The sequence below is a fragment of the Pelophylax lessonae genome (assembly GCF_965119305.1).
Source record: "Pelophylax lessonae genome assembly, chromosome: 11".
Lineage (NCBI taxonomy): Eukaryota > Metazoa > Chordata > Amphibia > Anura > Ranidae > Pelophylax > Pelophylax lessonae.
Window position 1 is genome coordinate 36,828,543 of NC_138778.1, and position 15,539 is coordinate 36,844,081.

Consider the following 15,539-nt stretch of genomic DNA (forward strand, 5'->3'; position numbering starts at 1 on the left):
CGGATCGGACGACAAACGGAGCGGACGACAAACGGAGCGGACGACAAACGGAGCGGACGACAAACGGAGCGGACGACAAACGGAGCGGACGACAAACGGAGCGGACGACAAACGGACCGGACGACAAACGGACCGGACGACAAACGGACCGGACGACAAACGGACCGGACGACAAACGGACCGGACGACAAACGGACCGGACGACAAACGGACCGGACGACAAACGGACCGGACGACAAACGGACCGGACGACAAACGGATACATTTTGATGTGACTGAACTGATGAAATGAACGGACCGTATGTGTGAAAGGGGCCTTAGGCTCCATTCACACCGCAGCGCATCGTTTTCTGGGGTTTTTTGGGGGCGTTTTTTGCAGGTAGGCATTGACATGTAACAAAAACGCTTGTAATCTGCCAAAAAAAAGAAGCTCATGTACTTTTTTTGAGCTTCAAACGTTTTGCTTCAGGTGACAAAACGCTCAGATGTGAACAGGGGCCATTGAAATGAATGGGATTTTGCTTGTTGGCCGTTTTGAGACTTCAGAGAGGAGCGTTTTACGAGCTGAAAAATGTTCAGGTGTGAACAGGGCCTTCGAGATTTACCAAAACCATATAATAGGAGGTCATACCTAAACACTTTCCATTTGCATGCAATCTGGCACTACACAGTTGAAGGTAAATCTAAAGGAAATAAAATAAGAAAATTGTACAATGTATGGTCACGAAAAGGAAAGATGTATGTAGGGCGCTCTGAGGCATGTAGACCCAGAAAAGGTCATGGAGATCCAATAAAGGTCAGAGGTTAGGCTTATAGTCAGTAGGTAGGCAGCGTAAAAATCACTTCAGGACAACTCCAAGGGCGAGAAGCAGACTAATAGAAGCCTAAAATCAAAGAAGGCGCTTCTAAGTGCAGTACTGTAAAGCTTTAATGTGCCAAATAGTTAAAAGCACTTACAGGAAATAAACGATAATCAAGCTCATCAGTCATAAGACGTTCATCAGGATGGTCTCCTGTAGGAATCCCATAAATGTCTCACTACTGCCAGCAGAGTGGAGCAGTACATGGAGATCCAGGAGGAGCTGCTGGAGCCAGTGTGGAACGCAAGCCACCGGAAGGGACGTCAAGAGGGCGGTGACGTGTTTCTGAGCATGTGCAGTTGCGCACTAGTTCCTTCAAAACCATGGATCCAAGGATCGAATTAGAAGCTAGTGCGCATGCTCTGAAACGTGTCACCGACCCCTTAATGTCACCTCCGGTGGCTTGAGTTCCACACTGGCTCCAGCAGCTCTTCCTGGATCTCCATGTACTGCTCCACACTGCTGGCCAATAGCGAATATGAGGAGACCATCCTTCTGGACGTCTTACAACTGATGAGCTTGATTATCACTTATTTCCTGTAAGTGCTTTTACCCATTTGCCACATTAAAGTTTATAGTACTGCACTTAGAAGCACCTTTAAATATAAGGACTCATTCTTGCTGGTAGTTAGTGTGAAATTGTGCGAATGCATCAATGCACCGCATGTTATCTCAGACTGCAGAGCTTGGATTCATTGAATGAGTTTACCAAAAATGTAAAGATTGAAGAATATACAGCCTCATGCTACATAACTAAGCTCCATTTCATGCTGAATAAAGTTATTAAAGTATCTTTTAAAACAAACCCTTTTATTAGTGATTTAAATCAAATCCACCCTGCTGCTGAGACTTACATTCTCACCTCTAGTACAGTGCCGATAGGGGATTGCTCGCCTTCCGCCTTGCCTCATTGGCTGCTAAACCCAAGTAGTGTCACAGGGAAGGGGGACATCTATTCTTTTTTTAAAAAAATACAAGGCGTTCTGTGACTGGATCAGAGAAGATCCTGCGGTTCACTCACCCTCCTCTCATCCATTCATTTAACACTCTATATTCAGTAAAAAGAATACAAGACTTTTTATGAATGGAAGGTGAGCAATCCCTCATCACTGTACTAGAGCCAGGACTGTAGGGACCCATTCACACAGGCACTCACAGAGCAGTTTGTTGCTTTTTTTTTTTTTTTTTCTAAAACTGAGCTGCATGTAGACAGCCCATAGCAAGCAAATGAGTACAGGTAAGCAGAGACCGTGCACGGAACAGGGTGCATCTGTCCCTGTACACCTGTCAAACTCGGCTTTCTGGGTGAATATGCAAAGCCGATGCGTACTTACTTTCCATGGGCTGCCTGCACACAGCTCAGCAACAGAAAGAAGTAAATGGCTCTGGCGGCTGCATGGGGCTGAGCACTCATGCGAGGGCGCCCCAGCACTCATGCGAGGGCGCCCCAGCACTCATGCGAGGGTGCCCCAGCACTCATGCGAGGGTGCCCCAGCACTCATGCGAGGGTGCCTCAGCACTCATGCGAGGGTGCCTCAGCACTCATGCGAGGGTGCCTCAGCACTCATGCGAGGGTGCCCCAGCACTCATGCGAGGGTGCCCCAGCACTCATGCGAGGGTGCCCCAGCACTCATGCGAGGGTGCCCCAGCACTCATGCGAGGGTGCCCCAGCACTCATGCGAGGGTGCCCCAGCACTCATGCGAGGGTGCCCCAGCACTCATGCAAGGGTGCCCCAGCACTCATGCAAGGGTGCCCCAGCACTCATGCGAGGGTGCCCCAGCACTCATGCGAGGGTGCCCCAGCACTCATGCGAGGGTGCCCCAGCACTCATGCGAGGGTGCCCCAGCACTCATGCGAGGGTGCCCCAGCACTCATGCGAGGGTGCCTCAGCACTCATGCGAGAGTGCCCCCGCACTCATGCGAGAGTGCCCCCGCACTCATGCGAGAGTGCCCCAAGTATGAGTGGTTAAAGCTTTCAGATGACGCTAGTATCTGAAAAATAAAAACTGACATTTTTATTAGCACTCCCCACCCGCCATCCAGATGTAGCTGGCAAAAACATTACATGTAACTTCTCTGTACCAATCGCAATTAACGTACTTTTTTCCTGGAGTTCCACTTTAACAGCATAGAAGCACGCAGTACAGAGAAAGGCGCTTCTAATGGCACTTTTCCTCTGCAAGTATCGGCTCCACTCGGCCCGGTTTGGTTTTCCACTGCTGGTACCGCATGGTACGGTGTTGGAACGGTTCGGTACGGTTTGGTATGGTTTGCTTTTCCACTAAAGTAGTACTAAAGTAAGTGGGTGGGATAACAACGATTATCTGACCAATCAGTGGCTAGTAGTGACAAACAGTCAAGGCTGCATGCAAAGGATTGTGGGATATGGTACCGGTACGGCCCTCTTGGAACCACAACTGAGGTGGTACTGTTTAAGCGAGCCGTACCGTTCGGTTCCATGTAGTGGAAAAGCGCCGCCGTACCGTACCGAATCGTTCCTACACCGTACCACGCGGTACCATGCAGTGGAAAAGCACAAAAGCGAGCCGAACCGTTCGGTTCCATGCAGTGGAAAAGCGCCATAAGTGCAGTAAGCCAGTGTTTTTATTAGGACATAACAGTTAAAAACCCTTACAGAATGTAGAAGTAAACAGGCTCATCAATACATTCAGAGCTCCTGGGATGGTTTTCCCTGTCTCTGTGCCGACCAGCAGCTGCAGGAACGCTTGGTCTGTGGGAGAAAGATGGCTGTCGCACTTCTGGGACCACCATGAAACCGAATCATACATCCAAGGTACTGGCTCACTTTACCCACGTAATAACTGAAATCCATGATATGTAAATAGTAGTGATCGACCGATATCGGCTTTTCGTTGCCGATACCGATATTTTGGCCAATGCATATCGGTATCGGCCGATATTTTTGTACATTTAAAAACATTTTTTTTTTTTTTGACAGGTACTCATGTGGAGGGATCTGGGGGGTCTAAAAGACCCCAAACCTCTCCTCTGCACCTAAAAGCATTCAATTCATTGTTTTGAATGCTGCAAGTTTTTTTAATCTGGCGTTGGGTACCCGAATGCGGCTTTGATCACGTCTTCAGCGGCCGTGCAGGTTGCTTGGCCAGTTCTCCCGGTGGGACGGGAGACCACGGAAGGCAGTGGGAGGGAGGGGAGGGGGTGGGGGGGGACGTCCGCTCCTTGTAATGACAGCCGAGCGGCTTATCAGCTGCATTGGTTGTCATTACAAGACAGCGGACCGTCGGCTATGGATGCCGGTACCGGGGTGATGCCTCTGCAGTCATCACTCCGGTACAAGCACTTTCCGAAATATCGGTCACCTCAGGGGCCGATTCCGATATATCAGTGAAAGTGCATATCGGCCCCCGATATATCGGCTTTGCCAATATTCGGTCGATCCCTAGTAAATAGTGTCTAAACACAAGAGACATGCCTAGTCTAAAGCCCCGTACACACGTACCGAATGTCGGCCGAACGATCGGCCGTCTTTTGTCCGGTGCTGTCCCGTCGGCTGAAAAGTGCTAGACTGCACACTAATTTTGTCGGCCAACAACAGCCGACTGCAGAAGTGATGTCATGTGATGGTTAACTTTCCGTGTGTTTTTTTTCTCAGAGCATGCCCAGTCTTGCTAATCTGCTGTTTGTCGGCCGAATTCTCTACTGACTTGCGAACAATCGGCCGTTCTGTTGACGGCCAACAAAAATTTTATAGCCTGCACACCCGATTCTGTTCGGCCGAAAAGTCGATGTCGGTTGTCGGAAGTATCATACCAACAAGCCGACAATCGGCCAATCGTTCGGCGGCCGAATATTTACGGCCGACAATCGCTACGTGTGTACGGGCCTTTACTGGAATCTTGGTGTGCTTTGTTTATTTCCTATCTGCGCCTTAATGAAGTTTACTTCCTGCAATAAAGACCGGTCATTGCTGCCCCTTCTCCTTGTGCAGGGTGACTGGTCTCGTCTCCGCCCCTTCCTGTCAATTTCTGCAGGCAACCTGTAGAGGGTGGGGCTGCTGGAGCCCCTCCCACAACTCTACTCTCAGCCCAGGCTATGTACTGCACAGTGATGCGTCACAGCTACTTTAAAGGCTTTGTTTATTTCCACCAGATCTGCGCACTAATGAGGTTTACTTCCTGCAATAAAGACCGGTCACTGCTGCCCTGTCTCCTTGTGCAGCGTGACTGGTCTCGTCTCCGCCCCTTCCTGTCATTTTCTGAAGCAGCCTGTAGAGCAGGCATGTCCAACCTGCGGCCCGGGGGCCACATGCGGCCCGGAACCCCAGGCAATGCGGCCCACTGCCCCTTGACAATTTTTTTTTGCTGGGGAGGAAGGAAGTCGGGTCTGGGGCATGGCCACAGCGGCTTCCAACTAACAGTAGGCAGAGGCTGCCTCGGAGGGGAGGGGGGAGGCGAGCATGTGCAGTGTTTCTGACTCCTACCACCATGACCACAAATCACTGAATTGGTGATGGTGGTTAGAGTGTTCTTTTAGTATCTCTCAGAAGAAGTAATCCTCTGTATACTAATCCCATTTAATTTGATCATCCTCTAGTTGTGTTAAATTAGTGTGGGGGGGGTGCAGCGGCGCAGGAAGGGCACGGCAGCATTTTATTACTTATATACCTTAACTATAGTATATATTTTATATGCGGCCCGAGAAAATTTCTCTACACCCAATGTGGCCCAGAGAAGCCAAAAAGTTTGGACACCCACGCTGTAGAGGGTGGGGCTGCTGGAGCCCCTCCCACAGCTCTACTCTCAGCCCAGTCTATGCACTGCACAGTGATGTGTCACAGCTACTATAAAGGCTTTGTTTATTTCCTCCAGATCTGCACACTAATGAAGTTTTCTTCCTGCAAAAAAGACCGGTCACTGCTGCCCCTTCTCCTTGTGCAGGGTGACTGGTCTCATCTCCGCCCCTTCCTGTCATTTTCTGCAGGCAGCCTGTAGAGGGTGGGGCTGCCTGAGCCCCTCCCACAGCTCTACTCTCAGCCCAGTCTATGTACTGCACAGTGATGTGTCACAGCTACTATAAAAGCTTTGCTTATTTCCTCCAGATCTGCGCACTAATGAAGTTTACTTCCTGCAATAAAGACCGGTCACTGCTGCCCCTTCTCCTTGTGCAGGGTGACTGGTCTCATCTCCGCCCCTTCCTGTCATTTTCTGCAGGCAGCCAGTAGAGGGTGGGGCTGCCTGAGCCCCTCCCACAGCTCTACTCTCAGCCCAGTCTATGTACTGCACAGTGATGTGTCACAGCTACTATAAAAGCTTTGCTTATTTCCTCCAGATCTGCGCACTAATGAAGTTTACTTCCTGCAATAAAGACCGGTCACTGCTGCCCCTTCTCCTTGTGCAGGGTGACTGGTCTCATCTCCGCCCCTTCCTGTCATTTTCTGCAGGTAGCCAGTAGAGGGTGGGGCTGTTGGGGCCCCTCCCACAACTCTACTATCAGCCCAGTCTATGTACTGCACAGTGATGCGTCACAGCTACTTTAAAGGCATCTGATGGATTTATATAATTTATGGCTATTAAGGGAATATATTTAAATAATTGTTGTGCATAGAGTTCAAATTTAAACGAGAAGCAGTTTGCAGTGATCCAGAAAAGCCACAACAGATCCTTCTGTGTACAGCAATGGGCAGACAGAACTCTACAGATCTCTCCGTCTATGGGCAGCCAAACAGAAGAAATTCTGCCATCCAATAAAACTTTTCGAAGCAGCTGTGCTGACAAAAAAAAGCCCTCATAAGGCATGAAAGCAGCAAAACAGGAGAGTACTATGCGACTCCTCAGAAGGAGCAGCAGGCCAGAACATGCCTGCAACCAGGAGTGAAGAGGTGAGGGGGAGGTGGTACACCGAATATTTTGGCCTAGATAATATTCCCAGGCCTGAAGGAGGTATGCGGGAGATCCGCAACACAAGGCTGGGAACAGACATCCAGCTAGCAGACACTGATGCAGAGCGTTAGCTCTTGCGCACAAAAAGCAGTTGGGAATTTGCATTATATAAGCGGCTGATGACACTACACACATACCTACTGTACATACATTGCTTAATGATGAGGATCTACAGATTACAGCGTGATTCCTGGCTGCCTAACTTTGGCAAGCTGGGACTCATTAAGACTGATATACGCATTCCGAGCGCACAGAAGGATACAAACGCGGTTAATAATTTGTCATAGTATCTAACAATCTAATGATCAGGTGCAGCCCAATTATAGGAAGCAAATATGTAAAAAAAATGCAGCTTATCAGTACTTCCATGTGGTGGCTGCATTCACTTTCTTTTTTGTCCATCCTTTTCAGAAAAAAAATGAATCATTCACCCCCATCCTGGTCACTGCTGTACCTCCCTCCCTCCATGGGTGATGAGCAGTCAGTGCCCACACAGCTGATCCAGCAAGTCTGGGGATTTGAAGCCCAGGCTCTTCATCCCCTTCTTTCTGCAGGGCTTCTGGGATGGATCAGAGAGCTTCTGATTGGCTGGCACATGACTAATTTGACCAATCAGAAGAGCTCTGATCAATTCTAGAAGCCTAGGAGGGGACAAGGATTGGCAATTTCAAATCTCAAGAACGCTACATGGGAAATGATAGCTCATCGCCAACAGAGGTCAGTACAGCATGGATCGGAAAGGGGGGGGGGGGGGCAGCAGCTGATCACTAACAGCAGTCAGTACAGCAGGGATCAGGAAGGGGGGAGGGGAATGACAGCTCATCACCCACAGAGGTCAGTGCAGCAGGGATCAGAAAGGGGGGGCCCTAAAAGCTCATTATCCATGGAGGTCAGTACAGCAGGGATCGGGGGGGGGGGGTGAAAGCTCACCACCCACAGAGGTCAGTCCAGCATTGATCAGGAAGGGGGGGGGGGCAGCTTGTCACCCACGGAGACCAGTACAGCAGGGATCGGGGAGGGGGGGGCTTTCGGGTATGAGAGTTTATTACTCATAGAGGTCAGTACAGCAGGGATCAGAAAGGGGGCCCTGACAGCTCATTACCCATGGAGTTCAGTAAAGCAGGGATCAGAGGGGAGGGGGGGGGGGGGATGACAATTCATCACCCACAGAGGTCAGTACAACAGGGATCAGGTATGGGGGTGGGAATGACAGCACATCACCCACGGATGTCAGTACAGCAGGGATCAGGTATGGGGGCGGGAATGACAGCTCATCACCCACGGATGTCAGTACAGCAGGGATCGGGGTGGGGGGGGGGGGAGAATGACAGCTCATCACCTACGCGGATGCCAGTACGGCAGGGATCAGGTATGTGGGCGGGAATGACAGCTCATCAACCACGGATGTCAGTACAGTAGGGATCAGGGGGGAGAATGACAGCTCATCAACCATGGATGTTAGTACAGCAGGGATCAGGTATGGGGGTGGGAAATGACAGCACATCACCCACGGATGTCAGTACAGCAGGGATCGGGGGCGGGAAATGACAGCTCATCAACCACGGATGTCAAGACAGCAGGGATCAGGTATGGGGGGGTGGGAATGACAGCACATCACCCACGGATGTCAGTACAGCAGGGATCAGATATGGGGGTGGGAATGACAGCACATCACCCACGGATGTCAGTACAGCAGGGATCAGGTATGGGGGCGGGAATGACAGCTCATCACCCACGGATGTCAGTACAGCAGGGATCAGGTATGGGGAGCGGGAATGACAGCTCATCACCCACGGATGTCAGTACAGCAGGGATCAGGTATGGGGGCAGGAATGACAGCTCATCACCCACGGATGTCAGTACAGCAGGGATCAGGTATGGGGGCGGGAATGACAGCTCATCACCCACGGATGTCAGTACAGCAGGGATCAGGTATGGGGGCGGGAATGAGAGCACATCACCCACGGATGTCAGTACAGCAAGGATCAGGTATGGGGGCGGGAATGACAGCTCATCACCCACGAATGTCAGTACAGTAGGGATCAGGTATGGGGGCGGGAATGACAGCACATCACCCACGGATGTCAGTACAGCAGGGATCAGATATGGGGGCGGGAATGACAGCACATCACCCACGGATGTCAGTACAGCAGGGATCAGGTATGGGGGCGGGAATGACAGCACATCACCCACGGATGTCAGTACAGCAAGGATCAGGTATGGGGGCGGGAATAACAGCTCATCACCCATGGATGTCAGTACAGCAGGGATCGGGGTGGGGGAGAATGACAGCTCATCACCTACGCGGATGCCAGTACGGCAGGGATCAGGTATGTGGGCGGGAATGACAGCTCATCAACCACGGATGTCAGTACAGTAGGGATCAGGGGGGAGAATGACAGCTCATCAACCATGGATGTTAGTACAGCAGAGATCAGGTATGGGGGTGGGAAATGACAGCACATCACCCACGGATGTCAGTACAGCAGGGATCGGGGGCGGGAAATGACAGCTCATCAACCACGGATGTCAAGACAGCAGGGATCAGGTATGGGGGGGTGGGAATGACAGCACATCACCCACGGATGTCAGTACAGCAGGGATCAGGTATGGGGGTGGGAATGACAGCTCATCACCCACGGATGTCAGTACAGCAGGGATCAGATATGGGGGTGGGAATGACAGCACATCACCCACGGATGTCAGTACAGCAGGGATCAGGTATGGGGACGGGAATGACAGCACATCACCCACGGATGTCAGTACAGCAGGGATCAGGTATGGGGACGGGAATGACAGCTCATCACCCACGGATGTCAGTACAGCAGGGATCAGGTATGGGGACGGGAATGACAGCTCATCACCCACGGATGTCAGTACAGCAGGGATCAGGTATGGGGACGGGAATGACAGCTCATCACCCACGGATATCAGTACAGCAGGGATCAGGTATGGGGACGGGAATGACAGCACATCACCCACGGATGTCAGTACAGCAGGGATCAGGTATGGGGACGGGAATGACAGCACATCACCCACGGATATCAGTACAGCAGGGATCAGGTATGTGGGTGGGAATGACAGCTCATCACCCACGGATGTCAGTACAGCATGGAGGGGGAAGGTTGGGTGGGGAGCGGTACGGTGTTAGTTCATCTTAGGGGGCTCTTGTAAATGTTTTTCCCCAGCAGGAGAAAGGCAGCTTTAAAAACATGCCTAAGCCACATTTATGCACGTCAAGAGCTTAGGCATCTGTTCATTTCATTGGCCAGAATATTAATTTATTCTGGCCATTAAAAGGTAAAAAAAACACTCAGGTGCATTTAGTCACATCAGGTATTTTTTATGCCAAAACGCTCCTCTCTTGAACGCACAAGCGATAGAATTTTTTTCTGCCTCTGAACGCCTGTGTGTGCAGAAGGGTAACATAGAGGGGTGTTTAAATGCAGAAAAAAACCCCACACAAACGGATAGAACTGCAGCTTACCAGTCTTAGATGTGGTGGCTGCATTCATTTTCTTTTTTCCTTTCCTTTAATCCGTTGATCCTGCCATTAACTCACTTCCTGTTCTAAAGTGACAACCATACTAAAACAGCATTGGCACCCTAGGAAAAGGAGTTTTAAGACTACATTAACACCCTGCTCTCTCTTCTCCATTAGGGGGGGTGTTTTGTAGTTCAGAGAGATAGCAGAAAACAGTGTTAACTGATAACAATCCAGAGGCAGAGCTCACAGGAAGGTTTCTGTTCACAGAATTTCTTGCTGGATGAACAGCTGTTTTTTTTCCCACTGCTAAACACTTCTGATTGTATGTTTAACAAACCAAAAGAGTAAATCGGAGAAATGTATTGTTAGAGTTTCATTTTTACCTGGATCCTTCCTGTTCTAGAGTGACAACACTCACTGCACTGTATCTAGGGAGGAGCAGTGTTGTCACCCTTCATCTCTGCTGATTTGAACTACAAATTCATCACCTTTCTATTTACATTACATAGGGAAGAGGGGTTTTGTATTTGACAAGGTGGTAGCTGGGACAGCTGGTAGCATTGTTGGGTGGATCAGTTCAGGGAACGGGAAATCATAAAGAAACAGGAATTCTAAAACAGGTAATTCCTCTGTACTTGCAGAAACGACTGGAAAAAAGGCTAATGCAGTCACCAGATCCAGACTGATAAACCGCAATATAGAAAATGTGTGATCTCGGATTTAAGAGATAACATTTTTAAAACACTGCAACAGATGTTTACAAATGGGATCCTTTGTTGTGTTTGAAACGTAAACATGTTAAAAAGTCAAGATAATGGAGTACAAATTGAATGAAGGCGCTGAGGACGACAGGCAAGGAGAAAAGAAAGAAAAAAAGAAAGAAAGAAAAAAAGAAAGAAAGAAAAAAAGAAAGAAAGAAAAAAAGAAAGAAAAAAAGAAAGAAAGAAAGAAAAAAAGAAAGAAAAAAAGAAAGAAAGAAAGAAAAAGAAAGAAAGAAAGAAAAAGAAAGAAAGAAAGAAAAAGAAAGAAAGAAAGAAAAAGAAAGAGCACAGGGAAGGGGGGGGGGGAGAGAAAGGAAAAGAAAAGAAGGGAGGGAAGCAAAGGAAAAGAAAAAGAAAGGAAGGAAGGAAGGGAAGGAAGGAATAGAAAAAGAAAGGAAGGAAGGAATAGAAAAAGAAAAGGAAAAGAAGGGAAGGAAAAGAAAAATAAGGAAAAGAAAAGAAAGAAAAGAAAGAAAAGAAAAAGGTAAGGAAAAGAAAAGAAAGAGAAGAAGGAAAAGAAAAGAAAGAGAAGAAGGAAAAGAAAAGAAAGAGAAGAAGGAAAAGAAAAGAAAGAGAAGAAGGAAAAGAAAAAGGGAAGGAAAAGAAAAGAATGGAAGGAAAAGAAAAGAATGGAAGGAAAAGAAAAAAGGGAAAGGGAGGGAAGGGAAGGAAAAGATGAAAGGAATGGAAAATAAAGAAGGATAAGGGACAAGAACAGAAGGGAAGAAAAGGAAAAAGAAAAGAAGAGAATAAAATGGAAGGAAAAGAAGGGAAGGGACACGAATAGAAGGACAATATGGAAAGGAGAAAAGACAAGGAGGGAATGTGGGATGAAATAAAGGGATGGAAAGAAGGGAGGATATCTGGAAACTGAATTACCATTAGAAGGGGGAGATTGTGTGTGAAAGTCTTTCCTGTAACAAGTTGTGCAGTATAAAAGATACAAACATTTATACATTGTACTCACACTATATATACATTGTATACAGACATCTATACATTGTACACAGACACATGACTCCCGGGATCCCATGCTGTATGTGGGTTCCTCTCCTGTCAGTAGGAATCCTGTGTACAGGGAGGATAGTCGTTGGATCACACAATGAGGATCCTCTGACACACAGCCAGGATGAGATCTGGTTGGGAGGATGGGATCTTGTTGGGATTGGTTGGGAGGATGGGATCTGGTTGGGAGGATGGGATCTGGTTGGGATCTGGTTGGGAGGAGGATGGGATCTGGATGGGATCTTGTTGGGATCTGGTTGGGGGATGATGGGATCTGGTTGGGGGATGATGGGATCTGGTTGGGAGGATGATGGGATCCGGTTGGGAGGATGATGGGATCCGGTTGGGAGGATGATGGGATCCGGTTGGGAGGATGATGGGATCCGGTTGGGAGGATGATGGGATCTGGTTGGGAGGATGATGGGATCTGGTTGGGAGGATGGGATCCGATCTCTCCCCACACACAGATCTCTATGGACATCACATACAGACCTCCAGGATGGATGATTTAAAGGGGCCGTGTGCTGGGAGCGGTGCTGAGCATGCAGGTAATAGGGAGAAGCAGTGATCTCTGTAGCCCGCACATCCCTCCATCCCCTCCCCGGTTCTCACCTTGTCCTGCCCCACAATGGGGTGTCTCTCCTGCTGTCCTATTCCCCGGGGACCCCCCTCACACAGAGGGGGGGATGGCGGTGTTCGGGAGGTCCGTATCCCCCGGCTACCGGCTGACTTTCCCAGCGCAGCCCCCGATGCCCCGGGCCGAGAAGTTTGCCTTTCCTTGGATTGAGGTTCACGCCCGGCCGGCGGCTGCTCCCTCCTCCCCACAGTCTGCGCTGAGCCCTCCCCCTGTAGGCGTGCGTATGCCAGTGCCCGCCCCCCTGTGTCTGACTCAGCCCGGGAGACGCCCACGTGAGTGTCACTCACCGTCTTTCCCCTCCCCCTAAGGCGTATATGTGACAGGTCCCGCCCCCATGTGTCTGGCTGAGACCGGGAGACGCCCATGTGTTGTCACTCATTGTCTGGGCCCGCCCCCCGTCACTTGTACACACCCTCCTACATAGGGAGAGGCGGTGTGTCTCAGGGAATGAATGGACAGTGATGGAAATCCATAGTAATCTCTGTGTATCGTCACATGAGAGTTATCAGTACCTTGCATCTTAGTGCTGCTGATCTCCTGCATCCCTCTACATGCACTCCAGACAGATTTCCTAATGGTGACCACAGTGGTCCATTCCTGCATACCATGTGCAAGACCAGGCTTCTTGTAGCATCCCATGTGGCAGGGTGACAACGCAGGGGCACCATTGGGAGGTAGGGAAAGAGCGTTGTCACCCTATAACAGGAAGTGGATCTTCATGGCAGGATCACCCAGGTTTCATTTTGCCGGCCACCTAACTGTATTTAATGTACATCATGACTTTTACATTAAATACCTGGGTTATAGCTGTAGCTAGACTCTATATCACCGCTATCTTTTTTTCCGTCAGGCGGCCGGCTTTCCGATAAAAGTGATCCCAGTTCCGATAAAAGTGATCCCAGTTCCGATAAAAGTGATCCCAGTTCCGATAAAAGTGATCCGAGTTCTGATAAAAGTGATCCCAGTTCCGATAAAAGTGATCCCAGTTCTGATAAAAGTGACCCCATTTCCGATAAAAGTGATCCCAGTTCCGATAAAAGTGATCCCAGTTCTGATAAAAGTGACCCCATTTCCGATAAAAGTGATCCCAGTTCCGATAAAAGTGATCCCAGTTCCGATAAAAGTGATCCCAGGTCCGATAAAAGTGATCCCAGGTCCGATAAAAGTGATCCCAGTTCCGATAAAAGTGATCCCAGTTCTGATAAAAGTGATCCCAGTTCCGATAAAAGTGATCCCAGTTTCCAATAAAAGTCATCCCAGTTCCGATAAAAGTGATCCCAGGTCCGATAAAAGTGATCCCAGTTCCGATAAAAGTGACCCCAGTTCCGATAAAAGTGACCCCAGTTCCGATAAAAGTGATCCCAGTTTCCAATAAAAGTGACCCCAGTTCCGATAAAAGTGATCCCAGTTTCCAATAAAAGTGATCCCAGTTCTGATAAAAGTGATCCCAGTTCTGATAAAAGTGATCCCAGGTTTCGCCGCAAGATCACTTTTATAGATGGTGGGAGAGGAGCCCCGCCCCCGCTGCTTCCCAATTGGTTTCATGCTTACTGGAGCCATCCAGTAATCCCTGAAAAAAAAAAACAATGTGGCCGTTTGCTGGGGAGGAAGTCGAGTGAGGGAAAGATATAACCCCCACTCAGCTCTATGCCCTTGGAGGACCATAGTGACCTCTGACAGCACTTCCAGTTTCTGGGCATAAACAAATTATTTTTTATTTCCCTTAGGCCCCTTTCCCACTTGTGCGACTTGTCCTGCGATTTGGCACTGCAAGGTCACATGACAAGTGGTACTCCATGATTTCCTATGAGTACCGTTCATATCTGTGCGACTTCAAATCGCATAGACTTCAAAGTAGTCCCTGCACTACTTTGGGCCAATTGTAATGCGTTTTGAGGTCCAAAGACATAGGCATTGCTTCAAGTCCAGTCAAAATCGCGGCACCAAAATCATGGTAAAATCGTGCGGCTTTTATCCTGCACAAGTGTGAAAGGTGCCTTAACCACTTAACCACCGGAGGATTTTGCTGTCTTACGTCCAGGCCACTTTTTGCGATTCTGCACTGTGCGACTTTAACTGACAATTGCGCGGTCGTGCGACGCCGTACCCAAACGAAATTGACGTCCTTTTTTCCCCACAAACAGAGCTTTCTTTTGGTGGTATTTGATCACCTGTGCGATTTTTACTTTTTGCGATATAAACAAAAAAAGAGCGTAAATTTTGAAAAAATAACAATATTTTTTCACATTTTTTTATATGAAAAATCACAATAAGCGTATTTTGATTGGTTTGCGCAAAAGTTATCGCGTTTACTAACTAAGGGAAAGATTTCTGTCATTTTTGGTGTTTTTTTTTTTAACAAGTAATGGCGGCGATCTGCGATTTTTTTTTGCGGGACTGCGACATTGCGGCGGACAGATCGGACCCTTGACTGACATTTTTGACACTTTTGGGGGTACCAGTGACATTACTGCAGTAATCAGTGCTATAAATATGCACTGTTACTGTAAAAATGACACTGGCAGGGAAGGGGTTAATTCTATTGGAGAGGGAGGGGTTAATGTATGCCTGGTGCTTACTGATGTGTGTGGGGGGAGGTGACTGAGTGACACAGGGACAGATTGCATGTTCAGCTATCTGTCTCTGTTTGTCACTTAGGAGATCCGCCCGCTTTGTTTACACAAGCGGGCGGATCTCCAGACTCGATTCCTCGACGATCGGGGAAGAGCGGTGGTGATCACCGCCGCTCCTCCCCTGGCCCGACTCCCGCTGTGACTGAACACAGCGGGAGTGAGCTTCCGGCGGCGCGCGAGCGCCGCCCAGAAGGGGAGGAGTTCAGAGACATAGTACTACGTCGCTGGACGGAA

The 15,539-nt window shown here is 49.0% G+C and overlaps 1 protein-coding gene across 2 annotated transcripts in view; it reads right to left on the reverse strand.

Annotated features, from left to right (window-relative positions):
- Window positions 1–12,876, reverse strand: part of SRC (SRC proto-oncogene, non-receptor tyrosine kinase) — a 131,950-nt gene extending 119,074 nt beyond the window's left edge. For both annotated transcript variants that reach the window (XM_082271234.1, XM_082271235.1), the window contains exon 1: window positions 12,648–12,876. The gene's annotated coding sequence lies outside the window, so the exon portion shown is untranslated. The remainder of the gene's footprint in view (window positions 1–12,647) is intronic.
- Between the last annotated feature and the right edge of the window lie 2,663 nt (window positions 12,877–15,539).